The 12,700-nt window shown below is 43.0% G+C and overlaps 1 protein-coding gene and 1 non-coding gene across 6 annotated transcripts in view; both read right to left on the bottom strand.

Annotated features, from left to right (window-relative positions):
• PPEF1 (protein phosphatase with EF-hand domain 1) overlaps positions 1-12,700 on the bottom strand; it is a 142,457-nt gene that overhangs the window by 104,265 nt on the left and 25,492 nt on the right. For all 5 annotated transcript variants that reach the window (XM_065915225.1, XM_065915229.1, XM_065915230.1 and 2 more), the window contains 2 exons: positions 5,029-5,126; positions 3,957-4,033 (listed from right to left, as the gene is read on the bottom strand). The gene's annotated coding sequence lies outside the window, so the exon portion shown is untranslated. The remainder of the gene's footprint in view (positions 1-3,956; positions 4,034-5,028; positions 5,127-12,700) is intronic.
• LOC136154824 (U6 spliceosomal RNA) lies at positions 10,841-10,947 on the bottom strand. Its single transcript, XR_010660534.1, has one exon. It is a non-coding gene; the product is annotated as a U6 spliceosomal RNA (small nuclear RNA).

The following is a 12,700-nucleotide window of genomic DNA, read 5'->3' as shown; positions in this document are numbered from 1 at the left end:
TTACATTCCAGGCTGGGTTTCCCTCATGGTTCAGATGGTAAAGAACTTATCTGCCTGCAGTGCAGACCTGGCTTTGACCTGGATCGGGAAGACCCTCCGGAGAAGGGAATGGCAACCCACTCCAGTATTCTTGCCTGGGAAATACATGGACAGTGAAGCCTGGCGGGTTACAGTCCATGGGGTCGCAAGAGTCAGACATAACTGAGCAACACACACAAACACAAATACACACACATATTCCAGGCTAGCCAGCAACAGCAGAAGATAAAGAAGAGGAGGAGAGGAAGGAAGAAGAAAGGAGGGAGGGAGGAAGAAAGAAAGGAAAACACTTTGCCATTATTTTTATTTAGTAACAGAATCATAGACATTTAAAAGTGGTGCATGTGTGCATACTAAGTCACTTCAGTCATGTCTGACTCTTTGCAACACCATGGACTGTAGTCCTCCAGGCCCTTTGTCCATGGGATTCTCCAGGCAAGAACACTGGAGCGGGTAACCATGCTACCCTCCAGGGCATCTTCCCCACCCAGGGATTGAACCTGCATCTCCTATGTCTTCAGCATTGGCAGACGAGTTCTTTACCACTAGCACCACCTGGGCAGCCGCTTTAAAGGTCGCAGAGACTTTTAAAATTACCCAGAATTTACACACAGTGCAAGAAAACCAAGATACTTACCTAACATTACATAGACAAACTGGTTGTCAAACTCTGTTGCATATTAGCATTACCTGGGAAACTTTTAAAACTCTCAATGCTCAGAGGCCACCTCACCAAATTAAGAGTCTCTGGGGATTTGAAGAATAGTGATGCCTGGGCCCCATCCCCAGAGATTCTGATCTCACTGGTATTGAGTGCAGTTTGGGCATCAAGAGTATTAAAAGCTCCCCAGGTAATTCTAATGTGCAGCAGAGCTTGTTCTCTACTGGAAACAATGTTCCAGCAAACCCACAATGATGCCTAGTGATTATATTTTCCTCTAAATGCTCTGACTCCATCTGTTTGGAACAGAATTTTTCCAGAGGTCATGTCAGGCTTATAAGGCAGTGGCTTCTGGGATCTACTCTTCTCTTGTTTTTGAAACTGAAGCACTATTTATCCATTGCCTCTGTTCTCTCCATCCTCAGACATTTCTCAAAGGTTATCTGCAGTGCCTATGAGAGCATGTCTGCTGGGTTTTCCCTCAACCTTTGAAGTAGGACATTTGGTCCTAGTGAGTTTCTCTATGTGCCTAGATCCATGCTCTCCTACATGAGTACTGCAAAACTTACCAGGGGAGATTATTTTAAAAGGCACACTCCCAGGCTTTACTGCCAATACTTGGATTCAAGCAGTCCAAGGGGGCCTAGGAATTTGCAATTAAAAATGTACCCTTCATGGGACTTTGACACAAGCACTCCCCATATCTCAGTCTGAGAAACACTGCTCTGCATATCTCCCTTGGGCTCTGCTTCCATTTTTATACTACTTTTTTCTACCCCGTTTTATGAATACACAGAGTTAGACACTGAGTAGGCAACACTGATGCAATGACAGGAAGTGATATACTTCAAACTCAATTTTTTCCCCAGGAAAAAAATTTCTCTCTCTAAAGGTATTTGGTTCTCAGCCACTCCTCAGTCAACTCATTACACAACAAACAAAAGTTCATATAAAAGATTCACTAAGAACTAAAAAGCATCAAACTTGAGTATATTTCTGCTAGACTGTAAGCTCCATGGATACCTTTCTTTTTAAATACTCCTTGAAATCTCTGGCACCTACACAGTGCCTTTCACATAGCAGGTGTTTGAAAAATGCCAAGTGAATGAATGAATGAATAAGGGAATAAATATTTGTAATCCAGGCCCCTTTAAAAAATGAATGCTGAAAGTAATTATTAGTCCATCATTTCATGCACAAATACATGCTATTTAATTACACAAAAGTCTTTTATTAAACCAGAAAATGGGTAGTACTTATATATTCATTTTTAAAGAAAAATTTTAAATCATGACAGAAGCAAATGATAATTGTTTGAGAATTTGGGGTTATTTAGAAAAAATAATTTGCTATTAGAATTTTTATATTATTAATTGGTAATAATTTAATTTCCTCAGATAACAGGTAAAACAAAACAAAAAAGAGTCATCCCATTTTATTTCTCACCAAAACAAGAGCTGGTTATGGCCAGGTGCCACTCACTACTCCCACACACTACCCGACCTAGACTGCAATCATACATGTTTGAAAGCAGTGTAAGTGCCTTTGAAGACAACCCTGGGTGGTATAAAGCTGATAAAAATGATCTGGGAATTTTCCATTATGTGGGACAATCTAAGCTCCTTCCATTCCCTGCCCTCTGTCAGCATGAGATAAGTACTTAGTGTGCTAAAGGAGTCTGAAGAAATGATGCCCTAGGGCCTGAAAGGGGTTCTCTGGCTCAAGAGGCTGGGGGTCTCTGCAGCCTTCACCAAGACCTGAGGATGCCACGGTCGGTGATAAGAAACCACCAAAAAGGTGGATCTTGGCAAAAAACAGCTTGAAACTTGCTCAGTGCTGCTGCCCCTTCCAGTACACACCAAGGATGATTCTAAAGCATAAACATAAAAGTGACTCATCATTGGCATTCACTCATAATCTGCCAAAGGAAAAGTCTTCCTAGGTTTCTGCTAAAAGGTTTCTACTGTGGGGGGTGGGGGAGGAGTAGAGGGAGCGGGGAGAACTGGAGGGTGGAGACTGTTTGACATTGTTCAGATCCTTTCATCTTAATCACTATTCATTTCCCAATGTAAAAATACAAGGAAAGAACAAAAGATGGCCCTTGGAGCCAATCCAACCTTGGCCTCCAAGCACCCTTCAAGTACTAGCCCAGCCTCCCTGAGTTGTTCTTACTTATTCTTGATTTTCTTTCTAAGTGTATCTCTACTGAATGCCCACACCTTCCTCAGCCACCATGACCTTGATTCTGCTCCACCTCTGACAATCTAGATGTGAACTGCATGGCTTCCCATGCAAGAAACTCAGCTTTTCCTAGAGATGCTGACTTCTGTGAGAAATCTGTACTCTAGCTCTGGCCCCAAGAACCCCAAATTCAGAACCCACAGTCATCAACTGGCAACAAACTCCAGTCCCCAGTGTGGGAGGTAAGTATGTCTAATTGTTTAATTCTCCCCTCTCAGAGCATGAGGCAGGAGCACAGAGCACAGACACCTCTTGAGGCTCACTCTGCTGCAGCATGCTTTTTGGCATCCGCTGAAACACAGGTTCTACAGCCTGAGGTCTGTGGACTAAAGATGACGAAGGGGCGTAGAGGGGGTAGAGAAGTCCCTGGCAGACTGCTCTAGAAGGGCCTCTTCCACCACCACCCTTCCAGTATAACCCTGTAAGCATGTGCTCCTGTCTGGGGTCTTCAATGAATAAGGGGAAATCTGTAAGACTGAGCTGATGATTATGCCTGGGTCCGTGAAAGGGGAAGAAAAACGAGGAAACCATACTGACCACCAGAAGCTACCCGAGGGTGTGCGCTGTTCTCCCACACAGGACTGTAATTAGAAGGCAGCTAGGCCAAGTGCCAGGTTTTCCAAAGAACATTTGTGGGAGAATCCTGTGTGGTTTATGATTCTCGAAATTAGACCAAAAAAAAAAAAAGCCCCACTATCAAATAAGTTCAGGAGAAGCAGCATTCAACAGGTTTCTTCACTGCAGGACTTCCAAGAACCTTCTGAATATCAATGTGTATCTCTAACATGAATCTCTAAGAAAAAGCTAGTGTTCACTCTTTCCCAAACAGCCAAGCAGGGGACCCTCTTGAGGTAGAGTATTTCAAGAACACCTATCATTCATAACTGCTAATGCTGGCCCAATGGAGACTGGGGTTTAGAAGTCAGACAAACCAGAGTTTAAATTCTTCTCAGCTAGTCAGTAATTCCTCTGCACCTCAGTTTTCTCATAAGAAAATAGGGATAAAAACACTTACCTTACAGACTTGTACTAAAGACTAATGAGAAGATCGATGATGGACAAACACAACTGGAACAGAGCAATTCTTCTTAGCTGAGGGGTTAAGAAGAGCCATGCATGAGTGGCACCCATTGTGGTCAAAGTGTTGAAACAAAACCTGTTTGCTCTTCTCTCTTTCTTCAGAATGCACTGTCCAGGGACCTCCCAGAGACTAAATCCTGTGGGTGTCTACTGGTTCTGGGATAACTGTAGACTCACAAAGAAATCGACTCTTTTCCCCCAAGAGAGCTTTTTTATTATTACTGGTAAAGAAAAAATGCTTTACCAGTAACAATAACAGTTAAAATCACTACTATTTATTAAGGGACTATTTACCCAGCACAGTGGATACTTTATATTTCTATTATTCCAGTTAATCGTCACAGCAACTTTCAAGGAGTATCATCACTCTGTATTAAAGATGAAAAAACTGAGACTGAGAAATTAAATATGAGACTCCATGGCACAGCTGAGCAGTGCAGGACTGAAGACCCATTCTATTTAATGCTTAAAAAAAAAATGTCTGTCCACCAAAAAGTTAGCTGTGCTTTGGTTTCAGGATCCAATTTGATCTACAGAAGCATGAAATCACCAAAAAGAAATCTTGAACATTGCAAGGGATTCCGTGTCCCTTTTTTACAGACAGATGCAAATCCTGTGGTCCTGTGCAACAACAAGAGGGCAAGGAAAATTTCTGAATCTTCAGTTGTGCAGGGGGCAGTGCCTATGAAGGGTCTGGAAGAGTTTCTCAAAGTATCCCTTCCCTCATTTTTCAGCTCTCACCCAAGTGACCACAGAGTTTTCCCAAATATTGAGTTCATTTGAAATAGGCTACACTGCTTCAGAATGCAAAGTCACCTATACATCTTTTTAAGACAATGACAACTGATTTGCAATCACCATCTTCGAGAAAAATCATTCTGAGAAAATGCAAAGCAATAAAATAAACGTCAAGGAGTGCACAGTTCCCATTCCATTGCTATACAACGTATGTTTATAATGTAGGCTTCTGCTTGCCCAAAATACCTAAGAACAAACAAATATATTACCTGTTTCTTCTGCTTGGCCAATGTAGAGGTTTATCCTCACCCCAGGCACTTCAAGAGAAACAAAATCAGGAAAAAACTTCTCTGAGGGATGTAGTGATCTGAAAGAAAAGAGGTACAATTTCAGTTCTCTCTGGAGCATCCCCCTACACACACTCCCCATACATCTCAGTCTCTACAGCTCTGTGCAGGGAGAGCTCTTGATTAATCAAAAAACAAATCCATACACATACACACAAAGAAATAACTCAAACAGGCTTTGCCCTTCAGCCTGGAAGACGAGCCCAGAGCTGCAGATCTGGGAGAGGCTGCGCTGGCCTGTAAGCTGCAGCTGTCTGCCCCAACCCTGCCCTGTTCCCAGCAAAGAGATAAAGGGAAGCACTCAAGTAATGGGCTCTGGTCACATGACTGCTTCCAAGGGGACCAGGCTTCGTATAGGCAAGACCGAGCCACTGTTTGCATAAATAATCTGGTCAGTACAAAATACAGAATGAATTTTGGTAAGTAAGGGCAGAAAAGCACTTAGTAACTGACTTGTAAGTCAACTGAGGATAATTTTCAGGAAACATTATAGTAAGCTGGGCACAATTAAGAGAAGGAAGTGGGAACACTAAACATTCCTCCTTAGGACTTGAAAATCCGCGGGTTTAAGGGAGTAGCCTTTGGGTGCCGCACTACAAATTCACGTCTATCGTATTTTTATTCCTCTGCTTGTTGGAGAACGTGAAACTGACTCCTCCTAAAACCAAGCTCCTCTGTGGAGTTTATGATTAACCGCTCTATCCAAAACTTTATTCCCTTTCTTAATCTGCATCTGTTTCCCTGAAGTTGAGGAGTATCATAGAAAAGGTAGAACTGAAACTGAGCAGGACCGTGCAGGGCCCTCCCAGGCACAAAAGCCCCTCCATGTCCTGTTTCTTGTTTGTAGAAAAAGGTCCTGGTCTCCTAGCCTCCTTGAGTTCAAAGAGCAGATGCAAGCAGTTAATGATGTGAACAACAGAGTCACAGGACTCCTAGTTCCTCCCAAAGGGATACAGATAATCTGACGCATATCTCAGAGTTGTTCTGCAGAACTAAGATCCCTTACCCAGTGGAGGATGGTGGCTCCATGCTGACCACAAGCATGTAGACCCCACACTGGTTGGAATCAGAAGGTGGAGATCCCTGAAACACCCCACGGCCACCTCACCAGCAACCAGTCAAAGAAAGATCTACAAGCAGATCACGCATGCTGTGACCCTCGCCCCAACAGTCTTTAAAACCCCTGCCTGAATGTCATCAAGGAGTTCGGGTCTTTGGAAGCATGAACTGCCCGTTCTCCTTGCCTGGCCCTGCAACAAACCTTTATTTTGTTACAAACACCCGCTGTCAGAGTTTGGCTTTCTGCACAGTGGTCACATGAGCCCATTGCTCCGTCAAAAAAAAGGAAAAAAATGTATCTGTGAGAGGGAGATTCACCTCCCATCATCACCAAAATGGAAGTGGAAAGCTGACCTGCGGTTCTGCTGAGTTTGAGAAGGAAGAGGAGGGAGACATGACTGAAAAACTAAAGTGCCAGTGTCAGTACTATATGCCACCAGCCCCAGTTCTGCTGTCTTTGGAGGCAATTCAGGGGTGAGTGATCTTGCTCCTAAAGTCTCACTCAAGCTGCCTGCTGCTGCACCAACAGCAATATTCCTCCCAAACTCTTCCCAGCTGGTTACACACCATATGCGTTTTTGAGCTTACTGGCCTTAAGCATCCTGAGCTAGGATTTAAAGGTCTCCAGCCATAAGTATTTCATAACCCCACCCAAGTTGCTCTTTAGCCAATTCCTTTCTGCAATTGAGAGCCGCTGGAGATCCAGTAAAGTGGTTACCTAGCTTACTATTTAATCTAATAGAGTCACTTTAAAAAATAACTGAAAAGGCAGTTCTGGGCTTCAGGACTCCTGTTAGCTTATTAAATATTACCAGAAGGTCTCATTATGAGGCAATCCAACCATATAGGTATCCATGGCAGAGGCTCCAAGACTAGAAACTGATAAGGCTGCCATAAGCACTGTAAACGATAATACAATTACCCAGGCTCCCCCAAAATAATGGACAATGTCACTATACGGCTGGGTTTCCAGCCAAATGCCTATTCAAGCCATGTGATTAAATGATGCCTATGTCTAGATACAGTTGTTCAAATGTCACCTCCTCTGTGTGAAGCCTTTCCTAAATCACCAAAGCGGAGTTAGTCATTCTGTCTTCTGGCTCTCCAAGCCATGTGTGTGTCCAATTATAGAACTTCCCAAAGTGTGCTGTAATTTGTCCTTTTACATGTGAAATCCTGAAGGAGAAGGATCCATTTCATTCCTCTTGGCATCTCTGCCTCCAAATGCATAAGAGCATTTGAACGGGGAGCAGGTTTTGCCACCCAAAATATGCCATTTTGGCATAGGAATAATTTTGAGCTAAAGGCAATCAAAAATCCAGCAGATTCAGGAAAAGCTCTCTACCTCCCCCTCAACTGCCTAAATTTACACTGGAAAGGGGCCATCTACCAGGAAGAGAACTATTACCAGAGATACCTTTTTACCTAAGAAACTTATTTGCATAACAGGGCAATCTTTGTTTTCCAAATCTCTCCTCTGCCTTCCTGCAAATGTCCTTCCTTTTCTCTGTATTCCCAGACTCCCACCCCTTTCCTTAGCTCAGGACGTTATAGAAGCTCCAACTGAGTATGTCCACCTGTGCTAAGTCGCTCAGCCGTGTTCTCTTTGTGACCCCCTACACTGTAGCCCGCCAGCTCCTCTGTCCATGGGATTTCCCAAGCAAGAATAGTGGAGTGGGTTGCTATTTCCTCCTCCAGGGGATCTTCCCTATCTTTTGAGTCTTCATATGTTTATAGGGTTTCTGTATATACAGAATTAAATTTGTTTTTCTCCTATGAACCTGTCTTATATTAATATAATTATTATACTAGCCAAAGAACCTAGAAGGGCAAGAGAAAATTTTTCTGCCCCTAGAGTACTCACTGAATATTTAATCATAGAAAAAAAGGAAGGAAAGAACTTACGATTTAGGTGTTTTAATATGATTTGTTTTAATAGCCAGTCTCTGGACCATAAATTGGACTGGCTGTGAACTTTACATGATTTGTCTCAAATTTAGAGTTTGTTTACAATGAAGACCTTTACCATATTTTTCCACTGTATGAAGAACACTGAAATGCTACTTTGAGCACCACAGAGTCCTGTAGCCAGCCTCAAATTGTTAAATGAACCAGCACTGACGTATGGGAACAAATCACAATGATGATAATAACATTTATTGATCACTTACCATGTTTAGGCACTTGTTGATTTTCTTTTGTTTGTTTGTTTTTTGCACTTGTTGATTTTAAAGGTGTTAATTTTATTTAATCTACACACTATTCTATGAGATATATACTATTATTATTCTTACTTATGCATTAGAAACTGGAGCCCAAAGTCCAACAGCAAATGAGTGGCAGAGCTGGGATTTGAACTCAGGCACTTTGACTCTAGAACCTCTACTTTTAATCATTATGTGGCAGGAGGTAGATGGGCCTCCCGCCCCAGGGTAAAATGATTTGAGAATCATTCCCTGTGGACTAAAACTCCAAGATAAGAAGAACAGCAGGACAATTAAGGGAGAAGACTGGGCCCTGCCCAGACCACATATTTCTCATTCTCAAAGTGAGGAGACCTCCCCGACCACACATGTGCAGAAAGGCTTTTGGAAAGTCAAAAGAGGAGTGATGCCAAGGAATGCTCTACCCAGACGCCTTTTCAGTAGAATCCATCTTGCCATCTAAAAGATGCCTGCACACACATGGGAGGATCCTGAGATTTACCAAATATGGACTGTGAACCAAGCAAATCAAAATGACTGGCCAAAGGAAATCTGGAAGAAATGTCCCATAAAAATAATTCAAACTGTCATGAGGGTGCGACTCAGTGACTCTGAGTCCGCTCGTGTATTTATCCACACATACTGTACTCTTTTTCCTGTTAATAAATACTTTACTTGTTTCACTACTTTCTTTGTAGGAATTCTTTTCTCCAAAGCTGAAGGGCCAAGCCCTTGTCACTGACCACTGGTCTACTGGCTAGGATTTGGTGCTCTCAGTGCCGCTACTTGGCCTCAATCTCTGGCTGGGAACCCAAGCCCCACTCCAAGTCATGGCAGGCCAAGGCCATCCGAGATCAATTACACTATACTGCTTCAATCAGCACCTGTGTGTTTGCAAAATGAAGCTGCCAGCCTCTACAGATGCTCTCCTACTTTCCTCCAGCTAGGCAGGGATGTGTTCTCCCAGCCTGAAAAAAGAAAATATAATGGGCAAAATAATGTTAACTCACCCAATAACAGACTTCTACCCCCAACAGGCAAGGTGGGTCAATTTATCTCTCAATGGGCACAGCGTCATATGAAAATAGCCAATGGAAAGGTGAGAGCTCAGTTTCCTCCTTGGAAAAGGCCATAGAAATGTCAAATCATTCTGAACTAAGATGCACTGTGCTTTTCTAGGCAATTCAACACATTTTTATTGCTCTCCCTCTATTTGACAGCACTGTGTTGAAAGGACAAGGACATAAATGGTGAACAAAATGGATATGATTAGGTGAGGCAAACACACAGGTAAATAAGAAATCAAAATAAAACTACAAATAAAAGTACCTCCGCTATTGGAATATAAGCACCAGGAACCTAAAACACATCAGGCACATAACAGATATTTATTACATGAATAAATGAAAGCAATACAGTATGACAAAACCTCTAATAGGACAGGCAGGGGGCACAGAGAAACAGCCCTACTCCTGAGAGGAGGGTGAAGCAAGGCTTTCTAGAAGAAGTGATACCCTAAGACCGGAGGATTACACAGCCAGAAGTTAGGAGTTAACCAGAAGAAAAGAGTGAAGGAGAAAAACATGACTCCTGTAGATATGTACCTAACAAGGATGTGCAATGGCAGCAGTGAAACAAAAATCAGAACTGAGCTCCTAATTATAATGCTGCAATTAGACTTATAAGCAGATAGAACTGTCCATCTGCTATGACTGAAAAATGGTGGCTGCACTACCTCTAGAGCCTGGATTCACTGACTCTTTCTTGGCTGTCTTGGTGGTCTCTCTTTCTCACTTCCCCACTCCCCTACTGAGTTTCCCTTCACCTTTCAAATAAACCTGGTCTCAAACACTTGTCTTGGGGTCAGCTTCTGAGGGAACCCAAATCAGGACACTCGGTTAGTCTATGGTAGTAGCAAGCTATAGCAAGACATAGAGGAACAGAGAAGGCTGGTTTTCTCACAAGGGAGAAATTGGGCATTGCAGGTAAACCTCTACTATTTCACAAGCTTCCTGGAGCTGGCCACAGTGCCAACTTCTATAAAGGAAAACTCATTCTAATGAGTAGTTCCTATTATTGGTCATGACACAGCCAAGGAAAATATGCTAGAATCCAGGCAAAACAACTGGACTTGGGAACAGATTGAGAAGAAACGATGTGTGCAGTTCTGCTTGGTGCTGAGTGAGTAGTACTTCAACTAAACTTAAGTGTCTGCCCGCTCATGGCGCCTGATACCTTAATACCTGATAGCACCAAGGTGGGGAGCTCAGATTGGGCTGACCTCCCAGCTCTGGCGACTCTCAGCTAGCCCTCTAGTGCTGGGGCTGGTCCCAACTAAGGCTCAGCAGCTCACACGAAAGCCAATGCTCAAGAGATGAGTGGTGGTTGGAAGAAAAAGGCTGTTTTTTTTTTTTTCCTCTAAGGCATTTTATTTGTACGTATTACATCCCTAGAAAAAGAATCCAAGGATTAAAAATATGGAATGCTTCACGAATTTGCGTGTCATCCTTGCGCAGGGGCCATGCTAATCTTCTCTGTATCGTTCCAATTTTAGTATATGTGCTGCCGAAGCGAGCACGAAAAAGGCTGTTTTATTCAGGAGGCCAACAACCTGGGGAGAAGGTGGACTAGTGTCCAAAAACCAACTCTGAAGACTCTGCTCAACCATGAAAGTGTTTAAAGGGAGAATCATTTGGGGAAGGGGTCAGAGTCTTCCTTATCTTCCACTATGTTCAGACTTTCTTCTGATTGGCTGGAGGTGAAGTAACAGGGAGGTGTTCCAGGATGCTTGTGCTCAGCCTGAAGTTACCATCTTCTACCTGGGTGGGGCCTAAGTTCCTGCAGAAGAGCTCAGAGATATCTGTATACTGTATACCCCCTGAGGAGGAACCAGGACCCTCTGCATTATTGTTTCTTGACTGCTCCTCCCCAGTTTCTGCATTCCCTCACTTGATTAGCAACTGTTTGAAGCTCCTCGCCTTTGGAACTCAGGGAAGAGCAAGGAGGCTGAATGAAGCCTGTTTCCTACAAACAAGAAACAGGGGACGCAGAAAGGATTTATACCCCAGAGAGCCCCACAGGATCCTGCTCCATTTCAGGGCCAGTGATAAGCAATCACATCCAATCCCAACTTCCGAGCACCTCTTGTTGTTGTTTAGTCTGTCCATGGGATTTCCTAGCACCTAATAGTCTCCAAACTGAGGTACCTGCCCCACAGCAAAAACCAGAAGGTCTGTTGCACAATAGAAAGCAAAGTAACAGAACTCATATTTCCTAATTCTTTTTGAATTTTCTATTTTCATAATGTACATTTTTGGTAATATACACAAAATATGAGTTCAATAGTATTAGTTGTATATAAATAAATATAATTATCAGAAGTCCATTCTCAGAAAGCTTTCACTGAGAGAAGTTCATAATCAAAAACATTTGAAGAAACTTGATTTAAAGAGCCTGCTTCTTTTGAAGAGAGGGAAGGAATACTAAGTAGTTTTACATTTTAATAAAGAGAAAGGATCAAGCCTATTTCCAGGGATGATTTCTGGGTATTGAAAAGCCACATTAAGTAGGAGAAAAGAGAGGCCAGATTTGCCAAGTCATTAGAAAGTTATTAAAATAAATCAAAGATGGGTTATAAGTCACTATCAGGTGAAATAAATTCATAAAGGCCAGTGCCGGCCACATCTGTCTACTGGGGTCACCTGGTCAGCAGCCACAATGACAGGCTGAAATAGCTGTCATGTGTATAAGTTTATAAATTCATCATTGAAAAGGCTCCATCTTGGGTACAAAAATTGAGCTTTCCATGGTTGTCACTTAATAAACAGCATATTAGTAGATATTAGAATTTAACCACTGGTAATCTAACCCTGAGCCACCAGGATAAGATGGCTGGATGGCATCACCAATGCAATGGACATGAACTTGGGCAAACTTCGGGAGATCATGAGGGACAGGGAGGTGCCGGGAGCCAACACACGGGACCCCACCCTTGGAAAGGCCATAGGGGAGAAAAACCTTCCGAACAAGGGCGAATCAGGTTATCAGGGATTTCGAAAAGGTCAGCTCACGAGACCCTGCCCCTAACAAGGGCGAATCAGGTTATCAGGGGTTTTTTGAAAAGGCCAGCTCACGAGATCCCACCCATGACAAGGTCATGAGGAGAAAGCCTGATAGGCAAGGCAGATCAGGTTTTCAGGGATTTCGGAAAGCTGCCCCCGGCTCTCACCTTAAAGATGATATCTGTCTTTCTGATGCCTGCCTCAATGGACTACTCCCTAATTTCTCTGACACAGGCAGGAAGGCCTTCCCCGATCTCTTCCCAAATAAGA

This window comes from Muntiacus reevesi, chromosome X (assembly GCF_963930625.1).
Source record: "Muntiacus reevesi chromosome X, mMunRee1.1, whole genome shotgun sequence".
Classification (NCBI taxonomy): Eukaryota; Metazoa; Chordata; class Mammalia; order Artiodactyla; family Cervidae; genus Muntiacus; species Muntiacus reevesi.
This window is presented reverse-complemented; position numbering and strand designations above follow the sequence as displayed.